The sequence below is a fragment of the Mandrillus leucophaeus genome, unplaced genomic scaffold (assembly GCF_000951045.1).
Source record: "Mandrillus leucophaeus isolate KB7577 unplaced genomic scaffold, Mleu.le_1.0 Scaffold229, whole genome shotgun sequence".
Lineage (NCBI taxonomy): Eukaryota > Metazoa > Chordata > Mammalia > Primates > Cercopithecidae > Mandrillus > Mandrillus leucophaeus.
In genome coordinates this window covers 372,828-393,861 of record NW_012102354.1, presented here as the reverse complement: position 1 = coordinate 393,861, position 21,034 = coordinate 372,828, and positions in this window count along the sequence as shown.

Here is a 21,034-nt window from a genome sequence, read left to right as displayed (position 1 = left end):
CTTCATGCTTCAAATTTAAGGCAATTTTGTGAGCTACTCACCCTCCCCAAATACTTACTAGATTACTTTTTCTGATTAAATCTGCTGAAACGAAGACTCTGACGGAAGCACATATTAACTGAGAAAGTGTATGAGAAAGCACTTTGTAAAGTACCTGGAAAATGTTCTTTGTCAATATCCAAGACCTCCCTCTAGGCAGAAAATCCTCATAGACACCTGCCCTCTCCACCTGGCCCTGGTAGTGCCACAGCAACCCTCCTCCACCCTCTGGATCTGCAGGGCCAGGGCCCATAGATCTGTCTGCCCTGCTCTATTAATAAATACAATGTGATTGCTACTAGAGGCATGGTTTGCAGTAAGCTCTCCAAGGGATTAACATACTGTCTCAGGAAGGGTGAGTGACTTGGCACTGTTTCATGGAGCAGAGCTGGAGCTAGGACCCAGGCTTGCCATCCCCGGCACCAGTCCACCCCGGGGGGCCTCGATACAGAGCTTGCACCAGGAAAGGCTTCAGCTTGTGGCAGGTTTAATAGCAGCATAAAAATTATATGGTCTTTTGAATCACATTAGAGTTAATGTGCTGCAGTGGTAACTACCACATCAAAGTGGGTTTCACATTTCCACCTGCATGCACCATTAAGCACGTATCATCTTAAAATAAACCAGCCAGGTCCTTGGAAGCTGTGCCATGTAGTCCAGGGCCTGAAAGCCTGGAAATTTTGTGCCAGAGTAAGGGGAAGCCCAGATATGCCACTTCTGGCAATTATCCTTATAGATTTCTTCCCACACACATATGACCTGAGCATACACAGTTATTCACTGCCACAGGGAACATAGGGAAACAGTCTATGTATCCATCAGTAGGGGACTGGGTAATGCTCACACAGCAATAGATTATCAACTGGAGTATCAGTAGATGTTTCTGCAGCTTAATACAAATACAGTCAGGCTGTGTTTGGCTGATATGGAAAGACCCTTGAATATATTGTGAGGTGAAAACAGCAAGTTACAAAACTAGGTATAGTAGCCGTCATTTATGCAGAGAAGAAGGGGCAAAGAAAATTATGACTGTACATGTATCTCTGGAGAATACAAGATACTGAAAGCTGAAATATTTGTGGTTTCTGGGGAGCTAAACCAGGTGGTTGAGAGAAAGAGTGGGAGGGAGAATTTTCACAGAATATCCTTTTGTTCCTTTCGAATCTGGAACTATGAGAATGTAATACCTGTTCAAATAAAAATAAATGCATGTGATCATTTGTGGGGTGTCTTTGGGGTTTGGTTTTGTTTTGTTTTTGCAAATGACATTTTAAAAAATAAAAATAAGAACAAAAAGACATGGATTTCAGATGGCCAGATTTCAGCCCTCAGTTCGAGGGATATTTGGGGAACTGGGGACCCACTTGGATTTGCAGGCTGCTGTCTTGTGAGCAAATAGGAAGGTCAAGAGCGGGAGTCCTTTCCAGAGCCAGGGGAGCCCCTTACACACCCAATTCCAGGTGGGCCAGAACCACCAGTGGGGCACCCAACTGATCGGCACCCTGCCTCAGAGGAAGAAGGGCTTCAACAGAGCCCTGCAGGAAGCAGACAGAGGCACAGGAGCCCCCTGACTAGGAGGACCATGCCGGTGACCCTCTCTTGTTCACACAGCTGCACAGGGCATGGCTGGTTCTCCAAGAGCAGCAAGATAACCAGGAAGACACTGGCCAGAAAATATCACCACACCTAATAATCTACCATGTGGGTGATGTCATCTTTGATTAGGTTGTTTCCCTGTCGTGAGATCCGCTTTCAAAATATACACCCCTTGACCATGGATGAAGGTGTATCCCACATACTGTCTCTCCCAGTAGCTTATTAAATCTTTTCTCCCAGACAGGAGGAGTCCGGGTAACATGGTAGCCCCTGCAGTGGGTTGAATCGTGGTCCTCCCCAAAATTATATCCATCCAGAACCTCAGGATGTGATCGTATTGAGAAAAAGGGTCTCTGCACATGCAGTAAGGATCTCAAGGTGGGAACAGCCTGGATTCGAGTGGGTTCTAAATCCAATGACAGACGGGTGCAGTGGCTCACACCTGTAATCTCAGCACTTTGTGAGGCTGAGGCGGGTGGATCACCTGAGGACAGGAGCTTGAGACCTGCCTGGCCAACATGGCAAAACCCTGTTTCTACTAAAAACACAAAAATTAGCTGGGCATGGTGGCATGCGCCTGTAATCCCAGCTACTTGGGAGGCCGAGGCAGGAGAATCTCTTGAACTCGGGAGGCAGAGGTTGCACTGAGTCAAGATCATGACACTGCACTCCAGCCTGGGGGATAGGGCGAGACTCTATCTCAAAAAAAGAAGAAAAAAAAAGAGAGAGACAGGAAAGGAGGCACAGAGAGTAGAGGCATGTGATGCTGCAGGAGACTGGAGCGATATACCTGCAGGCTAGGGAGCCCCAAGGATTGGTGGAGCCACAGTGAGCTGGGAGATGGGAACGGAAAGAACCAGGCCTGCAGACACCTTAATTTTGAAGCTCTGGTCTCTGTGGCTGAGAGAAAACAAGTTTCTGTCATTGTGAGCCGCCTAATCTGTGGTATTTTGTTATGGCCGCCCCAAAACCTTTGCTGAGGAAGAAGAGGGGACTTGGGGCACTGAGGGTCACTTCAAGGACTTCATAAATCAATTAAGGATTGCCCTGCTGCCATGTGGCCCTGGGAAGGGAGAATAGGGTGTCCTGTTTGGTTGCAGAAAAATGCCCAGGGAAGGCTGGGCCACACTTGTGGTCTGGGGCAGCTCCTTCCCAGTTCCCTGGGCGAGAGCCTTCCCTGCTGTTGCCCAGGGAATGTTTTTCTCCACCAGGGAAGGTGTGCGTTTTTCTGCACCGAGAAAGGTGTGTGGCCCTGTCGCTAGGAAACAGGGAGCCGGGCCTGTGGGCTCCCAGCCTGGAGCAAGGCAGATGGTGACAAGATTAAATAGTGCCTTTCATTTCAACATAGGAAATGTTTTCAATTCTCCTCTCTTCATGTCTCTAAAAAAAGGCAAGTGGCGGAAACGTCCCACTGGAAATTTATTAACAAAAGCCCAGCAGCCCAAAAAAGCCAACTTTTTTTCTTTTCACACATCTCTCCAACCAGCCTACAGGCACTTTGAGTGGAGGGCCCTGCCCATTGCCATGACCCTCCAGGCACCCCAGGGAGCCTCAGTCAATCCTCACAGCTACTCACAGAGGTAAAGCTTATTGCTATCCCATTTCATAGATGAGGAGACCAAGGCCTGCAGAACAAAGTAATTGGTTGGCAAGTTGGGAAGCTGGGATTTCAACCCATGCACAACAGTGCTATCCTTTGCTATACATGCCCTCATGATAATGTTTGTGAAAGTATTGGAAATGACGAGGACAGTACAAATCCAGAATCTCATCATGGTTAACAGGTCTCAGTCCATTCAGGCTGCTGTAACAGAATATCATGGCCTGGGTAGCTTAGAAACAACAAAATTGATTTCTCACAGTTCTAGGGACTGCGAAGTCCAAGTTCAAGGCACCAGCGGATTCAGTGTCTGGTGAGAGCCTATAACCTGGTTCACAGATGGCTGTCTTTTCACTGTCCTCACATGGCGGAGGGAGGTGAGGGAGCTCTCTGGGGTCTCTTCTATAGTGCCACCAATTTCATTCATGAGGGCTCTGCCCTCATGACCTAATCACCTCCCAAAGGCCTCACCTCAACAGCATCACCTTGGGGATTAGGTTTCAACATGTGAGTTTGTAGGGGACACAGACAAACATTCAGTGTAAAGCATAACAGCACAGGACAGTGCAGGATGACCACAGCGAAGAGGAGACAGCTTTGTTTTCACCGCATATTAACTTCTGGCAAGGAACTGACTGGGTTAGGAGAGATTAGACAGATGTGAAGATTAAGACACTGCATGTCAGAGCCCACCAGTTGGGTCAGTCTCCTGACTAGGCCATTTCTGGTACAGCTTCAGGCCCCACACAATCCAGTCTCCCAAGCTGCACAGCCAATAGCAGTAACTGGCCAGAGCTAGCCAGGGCAAACACTCCCCGGCACAGTCTTCTGACTATTGTGTGCTTGTAGTAGAGTAGAATGAAAAAGAACATTTCAGATCCCTAAGATACCTGGAGTCAAGTGCCCAGACTGAAGCTGGGTCACTGGGAGAAAGGTGGGCAAAGACTAAGAAAGAGGGGAAGATTTGTGTTAGGTTTGAGATCCATCAGGTTGGAAGGTTACAGGGAGGAGGAGCTGGGCAGACATGTTCACAGATATGCCCTATTCTTCCCCAAACCCTACCTTCCTCAGTCCTAAAATAAGTACTACCTACAAGTGAATCATTCAAATAACAATAATCCCTTTGGTGTTTAAAACTTCTCTCCTATCCAAGTGGTTTCATAGCCATTGTCTCATGTGATGTTCAACTCAGTTCCAGGAGGTGAACACAGCAAGTGCTACTCCTCCGTTTTGACCATGGAGAAAGTGAGTTTCAATCCATCTTCTTATCCCAGCCTCCAGGTCCCAGTCTTTTGGGGGTAGTGTCAATTCTTCCTTTGTAATAACACTTAAAACTCTGTCTCCTTTTCCATTCTTTTTTTTTTTTTTTTTTCCTTTTTGAGACAGAGTCTAACTTTGTCACCAAGCCTGGAGTGCAGTGACATGATCTCAGCTCACTGCAACCTCCACCTTCCAGGTTGAAGTGATTCTCATCCCTCAGGCTTCCTAGTAGCTGGAACTACAGGCGCCCGCCACCACGCCCAGCTGATTTTTATAGTTTTAGTAGAGATAGGGTTTCAACATGTTGGCCAGGCTGGTCTTGAATTCCTGGCCTTGAGTGACCAGGCTGCCTCAGCCTCCCAAAGTGCTGGGATTACAGGCATGAGCCACACGCCCCACTCCTTTTCTATTCTTAATTCCAATATCTTAATTCAGCTTCTCATAAGGTCAAGGCTCATGCCTCTGCCTTTAGTCTCTCCCCAGGCTGAGCTGTCTACATGCTGTCCCTAGATTATGCTTCCTGAAGCACCACTTTCATCATCGTGACCATTGTAGCACTCACCATTGATCCTTAACAACTCATCAAAACAATGCCACTGCCTGGCTTCCAAAGCCCTCTTAACTTTGATGTCACCCAACTCCATTGTGTATTACCTTTATTTTACTACATGCACTTGCTGCTCCAGCCAATCCACTCTCCTCTCTGATTAACAATTCACGATGCCTGTTGCTGCCTCTATGCCTTTGCTCATGTTGTGCTCCCTCCTGGCCTGACTTCCTGTCATCCATGGACAATTCTCCAGTTGCTACTTATCCTTCAGGATACAGAGCAAGTCAACCTCTTTCATTAAACAAATCCTAGTTTTCCCAGAGACTGTTCCCTCCTCTGAATTCATACTTATATACAGAGCATGACACCTGAGGCCTTGGTAGCCAGCTTCTAGGATGGCCCCCCAGTGATCCTCACCTCATGGGCCTCATACCACTGCAGAGGCCTCTCCCTCATTGAGTAGAGTCCATCTGTGTAACCAACAGGATGTTGCAGAAATGACGTAGAGTGAACTGAATTCCAAGGCTAGGTCATATAAGACATTGTGATTTCTAGTTTGTGCTCTCTTGGATTGCCTGCTCTGGAGGAATATAGCCACCACGTCAGGAGGACACTTAGCTCTATGGCGTTCATGTGGTGATGAATTGAGGCTGCTAGGCAGCAACCAGCACTAACCTGGCAGGCATGGGAGTGAGCCATCTTGGAAGCGGATGTTCCCCACCCCCAACATGATGCCTTCTGCTATGTTATGATGCAGCAAGAAGGCACTTGCCAGATGTAAGCCCCCTAATCTTGGACTTCCCAACCTCCAGAACTGTATTATAATAAATCTCTGTTCTTTATAAATTACCCAGTCTCAGGCATTCTGTTATAGTAGCACAAAATGGACTAAGACATACCTCTTCCTGTGACCAATAACCCCACCTGCACTTCCCAGCAACTCCCACTGGTTCCAAGTGGTCCTGTTAACATCTGCTCAGAAGCTGTGCCTGACTTCTGTGTGCCCCACGAGGCAGGTAAGAATATCCATTGTTAGGCCAGGCATGGTGGCTCATGCCTGTAATGCCAACACTTTCTGAGGCCGAGGCAGGTGGATCACTTGAGGTCAGGAGTTCAAGCCAGCGTGACCAACATGGTGAAACCCCATCTCTACTAAAAATACAAAATTAGCTGGGTGTGGTGGCACACACCTATAATCCCAGCTACTTGGGAGGCCGAGGTAGCAGAATTGCTTGAACTCAGAAGGTGGACATTGCAGTGAGCCAAGATCATGTCATTGCACTCCAGCCTAGGCAACAAGAGTGAAACTCCATCTCAAAAAGAAAAGAAACACACACACACACACACACACACACACACTCACAAAGAATATCCATTGTTGCTCAATGCTGTGTGGCCAAGGCTAAGTCCAATGCCTAGGGCAGAGTAGGTGCTCAGTTAATATTGGATGAATGAATGCACAGTGATTAAGTGGCTATATATCTTCCCTGGGCTTCTGAAGGCTAGGAAGTTCAAGAGTGAGGGGCTGCCATCTGGCAAGGGCCTTCTTTCTGTACCATCCCATGGTGAAAAGCAGAAGGTCAAGAGAAGGCATGAGAGTGAACCCCTAGAGTCAAGTCCTTTTTATTTACTTTTATTTTTTATTTTATTATTATTATTTTTTGAGCGGAGTCTCGCTCTGTCGCTCAGGCTGGAATGCAATGGCGTGATCTTGGCTCTGCCTCCCAGGTTCAAGCAATTCTCCTGCCTCAGCCTCCCGAGCAACTGGGATTACAGGCATCTGCCACCAGCCTGGCTAATTTTTGTATTTTTAGTAGAGACGGAGTTTCACCATGTTGGCCAGGCTGGTCTCGAACTCCTGATCTCAAGTGATCTGCCCGACTCAGCCTCCCAAAGTGCTGGGATTACAGGCATGAGCCACTGCACCCAGCTCAAGCCCTTTTTATAATCAGCATTAATACATTCATGAGGAACCCTCATGACCTAAACACATCCCACTTAAGCCCCACCTCCCAATACTGCTCCATTGGGGATTAAGCTTCCAACATATGATTTTTGGGAGACACATTCAAACCATAGCGTTTCTGCAGGCCTTTACAAAGCTAGTAGGTCCAGTGCATGGTGCCCATAAAGAGGCACAGTGCCACCTGAGGCAGCTTTTCCAAAGCCTTCCAGGGTAGAAGGGGAGGCACCTGGCCATGGGAACTTCCATGTTGCCACAAAAGCCCTTGGGAGTCATCCTGACATGCTGCAGTGGTGAGCACGGTAGTGCTGGGCTCAGCATGGCAGATTCCACCTGCCACCTAGGCACTAAATATAGCCCATAACAAAGCCCTCTTTGCCTGGAACCTGCAGAGTTGGCTTAATTGGCTGGAATTGCTACAGAGAGAAGTTCTGTTAAAACGAATTGAGAACTGGCTTCTCCCCACAATTCTAGGATGCCGAGATTCATAATTAGACAATGGATCTTTCCTGCCAGCAACACAACATTGCTGGCCTTAGTCACTGATGAATCTTCCAGCTTGGTTGCTTCAGGTGTTGAGGAGAGGCCTGGTGTAGGTGTCCAGAGAATACTCGCATTTTCCAGTGTCCCAACAAAGTAGGATTTTTCTCCCCAGTGTTCTGTTCCTTAATTATGGACTGACTGTTTGTGTCCTCCCACTGGGACACATATGTTGAAGCCTTAACCCCCAGGGTGACTGTAATTGGAGATAGGGCCTCTAAGGAAGTAATTAAGGTTAAATGAGGTTCTAAGGGTGGAGGTTAAATGAGGTTCTAAGGGTAGGGCTGTGATCTGATAGGATTTGTGTCCTTATGAGACCAGAGAGTTCACCCTGTCTCCTCACTTGCACAAGAAAGAGGCTATATGAGCACACAACAAGATGGTGGCTGCCTACAAGCGAACAGGAGAGGCCTCATAATAAATACTACCTTGCTGGCACCTTGGTCTTGGACTTCTAGCCTCCATAACTGTGAGAAATAAATTTCTGTTGGTTAAGCCACCAGACTATGGTATTTTGTTATGTCTGAGCTGACAAATATACTTAGCACCTTGCTTATCTCGTCTTTGAACCAGCATTACCAAGTCCAACTCCGGGCTTCCCCAACCAGAGTCTGCACCGCAACAAGATGCCCAGATGATTCAGAAGCACTGCTTACGAAAAGGTGTTGGGCTCCTGGGAGGGTCTGATTGGGCTAGCAGTCATTTACCCTTCAATGTGAATCAGGGAGCCTAAGCAGAGGCGCTGAACACTTCAAGCTGGGAAAAGAGAACACTGTGGAACTAAAAATAGCTGGCCTTTCAGCTTTGCTAAAGAGGAGTCTTGCATGACTCGACTTATGGGTAGTCCAGGGCTCTGAACTCAGTTGGTCTAGCTGTGTATATATGGTGATGTGGAAGTCTTTTAACGTCCTTCAGTTGATATAGGGATATGATCTGTCCCAAAGGAGGGGTAGTAATGCATCCTGCATTGTTGAAGAATTGATAACGGATTTAGACTTCTCTACTTTTCATATCCACATGCCTTGGGTGACTGTTGGCTTCGGAGAATTTAATTCCATTTACCAACTCTAATCAACTGATAATGGCCACTTGGAATGCTGTGCAGAGAAAGCGTCTAAGGCCTCCACTGGTATCAGTGAAAAATAGAACCTTGATGAGTTAGCGATGTTGGCCAAGAGCATGGGATGAGGGTTGGGGGACTACCTGGTATCTGTTAATTCCACTCTGAGGCAAAAGGCACTTACAATTGGTGCATGAAATAATCAACCAAGTAATTAGGTCTGATTCTGCCTGCTATTATCATTTATTTATTTGCCATTTTTTGGTCATCTATTTATATAAATAACATTCCCTGACTTTACTCACAAAGTAAAAATAAGCAAAAATAACTAGAAAAAATTTTGGAAAAGAAGAGTAAGTAGAGGGAATTAGCCCAACCAGAGAGTACCATAATTCACTGATTCCGTTTCCTGTTTGTTGTTGTTGTTGTTTTTACAATTAAACATCTCTGAAATTGAGGTGTGTCTTACATCCCTGTTATCGAGGTGACAGTCATGACGCAGTTGTCCTCACCTATCCATATACACAGCACTAGCCAAGATTGTTGGAAGCTTGGAAGAAGCCCTGGAGACAATAGTAGGGCACTCTTTCAATAAATGCTGTACCATCAAACTAGCACTCTTGAAGGCACAGAGAACAACGTTGTTTGGAAAAACAAGAACATCAATGGTCAGAATCAAAATAAAATTCAGAAGAGATAAACTCTGAATTTGAAGAAATTTTAGGACTACTGTAACCAATTCATTTTGCTCACATTTTTAGGTTTTTGGTTTTTTTTTTTGAGACAGAGTCTCGTTCTGTCGCCCAGGCTGGAGTGCAGTGGCGCGATCTTGGCTCACTGCAAGCTCCGCCTCTTGGGTTTATGCCATTCTCCTGCCTCAGCCTCCCGAGTAGCTGGGACTACAGGTGCCCGCCGCCACGCCCGGCTAATTTTTTTTTGTATTTTTAGTAGAGACGGGGTTTCATCGGGTTAGCCAGGATGGTCTCGATCTCCTGACCTCGTGATCCGTCCACCTCGACCTCCCAAAGTGCTGGGATTACAGGCTTGAGCCACCGCGCCCAGCCTTGTTTTTTGTTTTTAGCAGAGTCTTGCTCTGTCACCCAGGCTGGAGTGCAGTGGTGCAATCTCAGTTCGCTGCAACCTCTACCTCCCAGACTCAAGCGGTCCTCATGCCTCAACCTCAGCTGGGATTGCAGGTGCACACCACCAGGCCAGGCTAATTTTTGTATTTTCAGTAGATTACAGCTGGGATTACAGGTGTGAGTCAAAGTGCCCACCTTCATTTTGCTTACATGTTTAAATGTATGTCCAAGTGTCATATATGATCAACTTCTGTGTCTACATAAGTCTAAAGCTTATGTAAGTCTTATAGAAGTTTAAGTCTATAGGTTTATATACAGTTATTCAAGGAAGGTGCATTGGTAGAGAGTCCTCCTGTGTGTTCAAGGAACAGAAAGACCAGAGTGCCCAGCAAGAGTGGATTCATGGAAGAGGATAAAGATCCAAGAGTTAGCTGGGGACCATGTCAGGTAGGCTTTAGGGGCTTCTGTGGGACTTTGGGAACCACTGCAGGTTTTGCACAGAGGAGGACATGATCAGACTTACATTTTAAAAGCATTGTTCTGGCTGATGAGGGGAGAGTGGACCTGGGGTTGGGGGTGAAATCAGGGATGCCACAGAAAGATGGGTTAGGAAGCTATTTCCATAGCCCAGGGGAGAGACAGATGATGGGACAGGGAGCTGGTTTAATTCTGGGTCTATTTGAGAACAGAGCTGACAGGACTTGATAGGCATGGATGTCGCAAAGAAGAGAGGAGTCGGCCGGGTGCGGTGGCTCATGCCTGTAATCCCAGCACTTTGGGAGCCTAAGACTGGCAGATCACCTGAGGTCAGGAGTTCGAGACCAGCCTGGCCAACATGGTGAAACCCTGTCTCTACTACAAATACAAAAATTAGCCAGGCATGGTGGCAGGTGCCTGTAATCCCAGCTACTTGGGAGGCTGAGGCAGGAGAATTGCTTGAACCTGGGATGGGGAGGTTGCAGTGAGCCGAGACTGCGCCGCTGCACTCCAGCCTGGGCAACAAGAGCAAAAATCCATTTCCGAAAAAAAAAAAAAAAGAGAGAGAGAGAGGAGTCATCAAAGACATGGAGTCTTGACTCGAGCTATAGAGACAATGGAGCTACTGTTTCCTGAGAATTTTGTGGCGGCAGCAGGTTCTGGGGAGCAGCAGGAGTTTGGGTTAGGAAGTGTTATTTTCAAAATGCAGATTAAGCTTCCAAGTAGAGCCCCTGAGAGGACAGTGGCTCCATGAGTCTGTAGTTCAGGAGAGGGTGCCAGGCTGCAGATACAAATGCCACATTAGTTTCAGCCCAAGCTGGTATGGAAGCCCTGAAGCCGATGAAATCAGCGTGGGACAGAGAAGGAAAATGTGTCATGATAGAACAGGAGCAGACACCATGACAAAGAGGAGGGGAGGGGAAGCCAGGAGGGGCCAGAAAAGGAGGCTGAGAAGGAGTGGCCAGAGACACAGGGGAGAGAGAGCGAGAGATCCAAGGACTAGAACAGAAATCCCAGAAATAGGCTCAAATGCAGAAGTTATAGGAATGTAATGTGCAGGAAAGGCAGCATTTCAAACCAGGAAGGAAAGAGGAATGATTCAATATATGGGGTTGCCCTCTGGGAAAAAAAATGAAGTTAGATTAGTATACGTTTCAAATGTGTCCAGTATCTAAATGTAAAAATAAACAAAATTTAAAAGCACGTACTAGAAGAAACCATAAGAAAATGATTTTTAATCATCTTTTGTTGGTGTAAAAGAACCCAGAAAGCTATAAAACAGTGGTACATGTGATTACATAACAAAGACTAGCTGCATGGCAAACTATCTTCAAAAAAGTCAATAGACAGAGGACAAATTGGGTAAAATACTTACGACTCATATAGGGCTAAGTGCCATCACATTTAGAGGTTCTACATCAACAATGATCATGATGATAACAAGAATAAAAGAATAATAAGCCAATAAAAAGATGGGTAAAGACTGTGCACCAACCACTCAAGGAAAGAGAAATACAACCAGCTTTAAGTCTCGGAAAAGATGCTCAAACCCACTCACAGTAAGAGAAATGCAAATTAAAACTACACAAGAAAGCAGCTTTTACCAACAATTTTTTTTTTTTTTTTTTTTTTTTAAAGAAGGCAGACCACTCAGGCTGCATCTTCTCCGTCTTACTTTGCTGGAGGGAAATGAACGCCCATCAATGCCAAATGGCAATTGCAAAGTAACACCAAGACCAGCTTCACGTTCAGGAGAGAACATGCCCCCTCCTGGTGGTTTCCGGCGCTCTACCTGTGCAGAGAAACTTCTCTAGTTTCTTCTAGAACTTCTATAGAAATGATCCCTGAAAGTAAAGTCTTCAACTCAAATGTTTTTTAAAAAATTAAAGTCTTATAAAACATCCTGTTGGGGAGAGTAAGGCTTCTCGTTCACTCCAGGTGGGGGGTTATGTAAATTGTAAAATCATTGTGGAGGGCAATCTGGGCAACAGCCATTAGGATTATAAACAGGCCAGGCGAGATGGCTCACACTTGTAATCCCAGAACTTTGTGTTTTTCTTTCTTTCTTTCGTTTTTTTTGTTTGTTTGTTTGTTTGTTTGTTTTGAGATGGAATCTTGCTTTGTCACCCAGGCTGGAGTGCAGTGGTGAGATCTCGGCTCACTGCAACCTCCCCTCCCAGGTTCAAGCTATTCTCGTGCCTCAGCCTCCCAAATAACTGGGATCACAGGCACATGCCACTGTGCCTGGCTTTTTTATATTTTTAATAGAGACAGGGTTTCACCATATTGGCAGAGAGGTCTTGAACTCCTGGCTTCAAGTGATCTGCCCACTACAGCCTCCCAAAATGCTGGAATTATAGACTTGAACCACCTGCCTGGCCTAATCTCTGCACTTTGGGAGACCAAAACCAGAGGATATCTTGAGCCCAGGAGTTTGAGACCAGTCTGGGCAACATAGAGAGATCCCTATCTCTACAAAAAATTTAAAAATTAGCTGAGCATGATGGTGCATGCCTGTGGTCCCAGCTATGTGGGAGACTGAGGAGGGAGGATCTCTTGAGAGTCTGAAGAAGCAGTGAGCCATGATTGTGCCACTGTACTCCAGCCTGGGCAACAGAGAAAGACCCTGTCTCCAGAAACAAAACAAAACTACAAATGGACAGGTCTTTTCATGAAGCATTTCTCCTTCTAGGAATTTACCTGCCCAGGTAAGGAAGTGACACATGTATGAGGTTATTTGTTTTAGGATTTTGTTTTTTTTTGTTGTTTGTTTGTTTTTTTGTTTTTTTTTTTTTGTTTTTTTTTGAGACGCAGTCTTGCTCTGTCGCCCAGGCTGGAGTGTAGTGGCCGGATCTCAGCTCACTGCAAGCTCCGCCTCCCGGGTTTACGCCATTCTCCTGCCTCAGCCTCCCAAGTAGCTGGGACTACAGGCGCCCGCCACCTCGCCCGGCTAGTTTTTTTTTTGTATTTTTTAGTAGAGACGGGGTTTCACTGTGTTAGCCAGGATGGTCTCGATCTCCTGACCTCGTGATCCGCCCGTCTCGGCTTCCCAAAGTGCTGGGATTACAGGCTTGAGCCACTGCGCCCCGCCTTTGTTTGTTTTTAATAAATTCTATTTTGAAAAATCTGAACCTTACAGAAAAGTTGCAAATATGGTTCAAATAACTTTTTTTTTCTGAATTATTTGAGAGTAAATTGCTGACTTCATACCCCTCACTGGGTAAATACTTTAGTGTATATTTCTTCCAAATAAGGACATTCTCCTTTACAACCAAAACACAGCCATTAAAATCAGGAAACTGACAAATACGGTAGGAGAAAACTAGAATAAAACCTGGGGTGTTTAACTGGAATTGGGGCTACGGGTGTGAACTCATGATTTCCCATATGCAGTGAGATAGAAATAAATGTAGATATAAATATGTGTGTGCACATGTGTGTTCCCCAGCTCTGTCCCCTGAGAACACCTATAAACAGTGACATCCTAATAGCAGTGAGCACATCTAGGAACCAGGTCTTGGCTTTTGAATACCATTTTTCATAAAAGGAATGAGAGCTCCTTGGAGAAATGGCTGATTCCACGGCTGGATCAAGACAAGTATAAGGTGAGTCCAGAATCTTTCTTTAAGATTATGATGATGTTTTGAAGCTATTACTAGTTCATTCAGTTCTTCACCAGTATTAAAATTATTTTTCTCGGCACTTTGGGAAGCCGAGGTGGGAGGATCGCTTGAGTCCAAGAATTTGAGACCAGCCCGGGCAACACAACAAGACCCCGTCTCTTTAAAAAATATAAAATAAATAAGATACACTGTTTTTTAAAAATAACAACACTTAACCGTAAACTTAGTGTTTACTATGTGTTAGGCACTTTTTGACATGATTTTGATTAATCCTTATAATAACTTTAAGAAGTAGATTATCCTACCTTATATGTAAGAAAACTGAGGCTTACCAGTAACTTGACCTAGTATAGTTGACCCATCTTGGGTTCGTCACCTGCCTCACGCTGACTTCCCTTTCCCAACTGTGTACCCATCCTCCGGCGCCCCTGGCAGCCTACCCTGTACCATGTAACTGTACCCTGTAGCCTTAGCTGGTTGGCCAGCGAAGGAATTTTTTTTTTTTTTTTTTTTTTTGAGGCGGAGTTTTGTTCTCGTTGCTCAGGCTGGAGTGCAGTGGCAAAATCTTGGCTCACTGCAACCTCCACCTTTTGGGTTCAAGTGATTCTCCTGCCTCAGCCCCCCGAGTAGTTGGGATTACGGGCACCTGCCACCACGCCTGGCTAATGTTTGTATTTTTAGTAGAGACGGGGTTTCATCATGTTGGCCAGGCTGGTCTCGAACTCCTGGCCTCAGGTGATCCACCCGCTTCAGCCTCCCAGAGTGCTGGGATTACAGGTGTGAGCCACTGCACCTGGCCTGACCAAGGAATTTGATACTTGAACCAAGCTGGGTCAGTCTTGAGACAGACGAAGGTGTAAGACTTAAAACTAGAAGCCGGGCACAGTGGGTCACGCCTATAATCCCAGCATTTTGGGAGGCAGAAGAGGGTGGATCACCTGAGGTCAGGAGTTCAAGACCAGCCTGACCAACATGGTGAAACCCCATCTCTACTAAAAATACACAATTAGCCAGGGGTGGTGGTGCATGCCTGTAATCCCAGCTGTAATCTCAGCTACTCAGGAGGCTGAGGCAGGAGAATCACTTGAACCCAGGAGACGAATGTTGTGGTGAGCTGAGATTGTTCCATTGCACTTCAGCCTTGGCAACAAGAGCGAAACTCCATCTCAAAAAAAATAAAAAAGGACTTTAAAGAACGAAAGAGAGACACAAAGAAATCATTGAGGTTGAGAAAGGTTAGTAGCAACACTCTGGAAAAAAGGCTGCTGACTCCTACTGCTGAGGCATGGTTGTCAACCCTTCCATGTGATCTGTAATAGTTGGTTTTATGTGTTAACTTGACTGGGCTATGAGATAGCTGGTAAAACATTATTTCTGGCTGTGTCTGTGAGAGTGTTTCCAGAAGAGATTAGCATTTGAATTGGCAGACTAAGAAAGATCGCCCTCACCAATGCAGGTAGGCACAATCAAATCTGCTGAGGGCCTGAATGGAATAAAAAAGCAGGGAAGGGCATATTTTCTTGCTGTCTGAACTGAGACATCTAGGTTTGCCTGCTCTTGGGTATCTGTGCTCCTGGTTCTTGGACCTTCTGACTGAGACCAGATCTTATATCCTACCCATCCCCTTCACCTCCCACCCCCACTCCCTAGTTCTCCAGCTTTGGGGTTTGGACTAGAATTGTACCACTGGCTTTCTTGGGCTTCCAGCTTACAGATGGCAGACCGTGAGATTCCTCAGCCTTCATAATTGTGTGAGCCAATCCCTCCTGGTAAATCGCTATCTATCTATCTATCTATCTATCTATCTATCTATCTATCTATCTATCTATCTATCTATCTCTATCTCTATATATCTATATATCTATTTATATATATCTCCATCCTATGGATTCTGTTTTTCTGAAGAACCCTGACTAATATATTCTAATAAATTCCCCCTTTTTGGCTTAAGTTTGCCAGAATTCATTTCTATTGTTAGTAACCAAAGTAGCCTTAATGAATAAGCAAGAATCATACATGGTAGAGATGAGATTTGAACTTTGGACCCCAAAGTCCTGTTCTTTTTCAGTATACTACACCATCACTCCTGGGAACCATTTATTCACACTAACAAATATACATATCCAATATTCACAGCTCTCTATTCTAACAAAGCTTTTAATGGGATAATTCCAGCCCCAAATCAGTGTGGTCATCTTGCTGGAGAGATCATTTGAAGAAGCCACTGGGAGAGTGAGCCCTGTGGTGACACAGAGAGGCCCAGCTATCCCAGTATCCCAGATGAGATGTTCCTGCCATGATGGCAGACATGTGAGTGAAGCCATCTTGAATGTTTCTGCCCCAGGTGCCATCTCACCGTGAACACCTGACAAGCAAGACCAGCAGAAGAACCATCCCGCTAAGCCCCAGGCAACTCACAGAATTACAAGAAATAAGATTGTTGTTGTTTTAAACCACTAAGTTTTGGGATGATTTGTTTTGTAGCAAAAGACAACTAAAATTGATGGCTTCTTTGGAAAGGTGGCATGTGAGATGAGAACTAAAAGACTGAGGGGAGGGGGCGCTGGGGGATGGCAAATCAAGGCAGAGGTGTCAGGAAGGAGCTTGGTACATTTGAGGAGCTGAAAAGGCCAGTGTGGCTCCAGCGTAGAGCAGTGAGGAGGGTGGTACCAGATGAGGGGAGAGAGATTATGCAGGACCCTGTGCATCTCAGAAGGAGCCTGGACTTTATCTAACTGCAACAGACACCATTGAAGGAATTTTTGTTTTTAAATTTTTTATAGAGACGAAGTCTCACTATGTTGTCCAGGCTGGTCTTGAGCTCCTGGACTCAAATGATCCTCCCATCTCAGCCTTCCAAAGTGCTGGATTACAGATATGAGCCACCACGCCCAGCCCATTGAAGGGTTTTAAGCAGGGGAATGACATGGTCAGATGCTGAGTTTTCAGGTGTCTCTCTGGCTGTTGGGTGGGAGGATGGCAGGTAACATGGAAGCAGGAAGAGTAGTTAGAGGGCATTTGTAATAGTCCCATGAGAGATGATGGCAGCTTCAATGAGGGTGGTGGATATGACGGTGGAGAGGAATAGAGGAGCTCAATGAATATTTTGGAGGTGGAATAAACAGAACTTGGTGATGGATTGGATGTGAGGTGTGAATGAGAAGGAAATGCCAGGAATGACACCCAGATTCCTGACTTGACAACTGGGTAGAGGCTGGTGCCATTTACTGAGATGGGGAAAATGGTGGGAGGATAAGATTTGGGTTAGGGGGTCCAGATCAAGGGTTCACTTTTACACATATGAAGTTGGAGATGTCAGGGAGACAGCAAGTGGAGATGTGAGTAGGCAGCTGAATACCCAAGCTCTCATTTTAGAAAAGTGATCTGGGCTAGGCATATACACTTGAGAGTCATCAGCCTAAAGATGTTATTTAAAGCCATGAGAAGAAATGAGATTGCCTAGAGAGAGAGGAAGAAAAGAGTCTCCGCTAACATTAATGCCTCTGCTAACATTTGCCTGGCAAATCCTGAACATCATAGAACTTCCCTTAAGAGCCACAGGAAGCAAGTTCAAGGTGCTTCTACCTAACAGCTCTTTGGATATTTGATGACAAGGGGTAGTGTCCAACTCTAGATTGCGCCTTCCAAGTTCCCTCTGTCTTTCCTTGTAAGGCATAATTTAAAGTTCTTCACCATATGGGTCATTCTCCTCTTAAAGTTCCTTTTTTGAACTGAGTGTAATGCTCCAGCCCCAGGCAGAAAGGGACCAGCTGAGCCATTTATCACTATCCCCATTTGGTGATAAATAGTAAACAGGGGGCAGCATCAGAACAGCGAGGACAGATGAGTCCTGCTCAGTTGTTGCTAAGAGATTTTTCTTTTTCTCTTTTTTTTTTTTTTTTTTTTTTTTTTTTCACTCGTTCCCCCAGGCTGGAGTGCAGTGGCCGGATCTCAGCTCACTGCAAGCTCCGCCTCCCGGGTTCACGCCATTCTCCTGCCTCAGCCTCCCGAGTAGCTGGGACTACAGGCGCCCGCCACCTCGCCCGGCTAGTTTTTTTTGTATTTTTTTTTTAGTAGAGACAGGGTTTCCCGTGTTTGCCAGGATGGTCTCAATCTCCTGACCTCGTGATCCACCCGTCTCGGCCTCCCAAAGTGCTGGGATTACAGGCTTGAGCCACCGCGCCCGGCCGCTAAGAGATTTTTCATTGCTTTTCCCATCCGTAGGAAAGGGCTAAGGATTTCAGAGAAAGCCTCATAAACAATTGAATGAGCTCAGGCACTCTGTTACTGCCTGACAGCCTCAGTGGCAGAGACTTAGATTGTTTCCCAGGGGAAAAAATAAATAGTGTAAAACTTTCAAGATGCGCCTGTCAAAGGGCTGCTTGTCTGCTTTACGGTGAGATCTCAAGATGGATGGTTTGGGAACAGCCGAAACCTATAAACACAGAGCAGAAAAGTTCTCCATCTTTTGCTCATTTATTCCACGAACTTTTTCATTGCTGAGATGCCAAGGCCTAAATAAATACGCAAGCTATGCCATTGTTCCGCTCTGAGTCCCGGCTGGAATAGGAGACCTACATTCTTCATTAATGCTGTTCAGATTCACAGGATGAATGCTCTGCTTTGGTTACTGCACATGGTGCCCAGAAATCTAAGGAACAAAAAATCATGTATGTGTGTGTCTCATGTGCGCATTCACACACACACACACACACACACACACCCCATGTACATATCCTAAGCCTTCCGGATGTGGAGTTTGAAAAGACGTTGCTCAATATTACCCTGGCAAGAAAGGGTTCTTCATTTCTCACCTCCTTCTTTCCTTTCTCCCTGGAGTGGGTGAAGTATTTGCCAACGTAGAGACTTGGTCTGCATAACAACGCAGAGATTCACCCGGGAGAGGCCCTCAGTGTTACTGAGACCCAGGTAGGTGCTCCCACTCTGAAGAGGGAGGGAGCACAGAGAGAGAAGGGAGCCCCATGAGATGATCTGGTGTCTGTTGTGTCAAAGGCCTGGCCTTTCTTCTGGCCCTAGGGAGGGAGTGTGTATCACCATTCTAGAGCAGTGATTCTCAAAACGTGGTTCTCCCAGGCATCCCAGACCTCCTGAATGAGAAACTCTGGAGGTAGGGCCCAGCAAGCTGTCTTTTAAGAAGCCTGGAGGTGATTCTGATGCAGGCTTACGCTAGAGTCTACCAGTACGACTTTCTTTCTAGCAATACACTCTACCTTTATACTCTTTCAAGTATTGTGTGCATATAATTTTATATTTGGAAGATAAGGAGAAAACCTTATTTTTGTAACACAAACTGCAGGATATTTGGGGAAGATATGAAGAGAGGAGAAAGTGGCATATTAAAATCTCAGAGATAGACTTTTGTGTTCACCAAAGTGGGGCAAGGGTTAAAAAAGATTTCAAAACACTGATTTAGAGAAAAGAAAGGTCTCTCTGAGGCAGGAGACTTAGGTCATGGGGGGTTCATGCAGCAGGATGATGGGGTTCAGAACAGACTATTCCAAATATGGCACTTTGGCATTGGAGGAAGTAGCAGAAACAAGAAGGCATCTCTGACCCTCTTCCTCCTAAAGCAGGCCATAAAAAAATTCCTTGATCTTGTTTTGAAGTAGGTGATAAGATCTTTGCATGAGGTGCCCATTCTATACCAACAAGAAAAGAATGTTCTTATCTCAGGGACACAGAGAAGATTTTGAACAGGCCTTGCTAAGTTCCCGCCAGTTTATTATCATTGGAATAGTAATAAATAGTGTATTACCCGCTTTGTCCACGTCTGCACGACTGTTCACTCTTTATCAAACCTAAGCATAAAAACACACAGGTTTTCCTGTTTCTTGAGGTCTTCATTTCTGAAGGCTCCCGTGTCATGTCAAACCTAGATATTAAAGAAATGTGTATGCTTTTTTCTTGTTAATCTGTCTTTTACTATGGGTGCTTCAGCCATAAACCTGGTGATGGGTGAGGGAGAGAAATCTTTCCTCCCCAACAAGGGCCCGGGAGAGAAGATCAGGAGCTCACCATGCCCCATGAAGCCAGGGTTGGAACAGGCTTTTCTGAAAGTCTGTTGGTTTCCCAGCAGACCTCCTGAGAGAGTAGTGTGTGCATGTGGATGTGTGTATGCACCTGTGTGTGTGCCGGTGGGGGCTGGGCAGGAGGAGAACAGGCGGCCATGGGGAACATTTCTCTCACACCACCCCTACCACAAGCTCCCAGTATCTGGCTCTCAGCCTGGGGGAGAGCTGGTCTGCAATAAACCAGAGACTTTAGAATGTAAAGGAGGTTGATTTCTAGTTTCCAGGGACCCCCAAGGTCCTTCCTGTGTGGCCTCCTCATTTGCAGTGGGTCTCAAATTCAGTAGAGCCCACCCCCAAGAGATTCTGATTACATTGGCTTGCTGTAGGGCCAAGAAATAGGCTTTTTTTTTTTTTTTTTTTTTTAAGACAGAATCTCTCTCTGTCCCCCAGGCTGGAGTGCAGTGGTATGATCTTGGCTCACTGAAACCCTCTGCCTCCCGGGTTCAAGCAATTCTCTTGTCTCAGCCTCCTGAGTAGCTGGGGCTACAGGTACACACCACGACACCCAGCTAATTTTCGTATTTTTAGTAGAGATGGGGTTTCACCATATTGGCCAGGCCAGTCTCAGACTCCTGACCTCAGGTGATCCACCTGCCCCAGCCTCCCAAAGTGCTGGGATTACAGGTGTGAGCCACCGCACCCAGCCAAAATCTGCATTTTAAACAAGACTCTTCCTTCCAAGTAATTCTAATACAGAAGCTTCATGGACTACAGCAAGGATATCAAGGCAATTTTAGTTTTGGTGATGGTGATGCTTGGGAGGAGGGGGGCGTGACACTGAGGAGTAGGGAAGGGAATGTTCTTGGTCACTGGAGCCCCTGAAGGGTCTCTTCTTCCAAATTCAACCAGTGACTAAGAAGCAGCAGTGAGGTAGAAGGGCAGCCTCGTTGAGAAGTGTCCACTGGACAGAGAGAAGCATTAGTTTAGGCAGTAAATGTCAGGTAGCTAGTTGATACTGGGGACCCTTGCAGGTCATCTGGTCAACCTGGTTGTCAGAGGCATGCTACCTGTTCTTTCTAGAAGGGAGACCTCACAAGGCCACACAGCTACTTCCACTGGTTGAGAAAGAAGCTTGAGAGAGTCTGTAGGGCAAACACGCCCACTGAACATCTACCATTAGGTAGGAAAGGCATTTAGGCAACATGGGTAGAC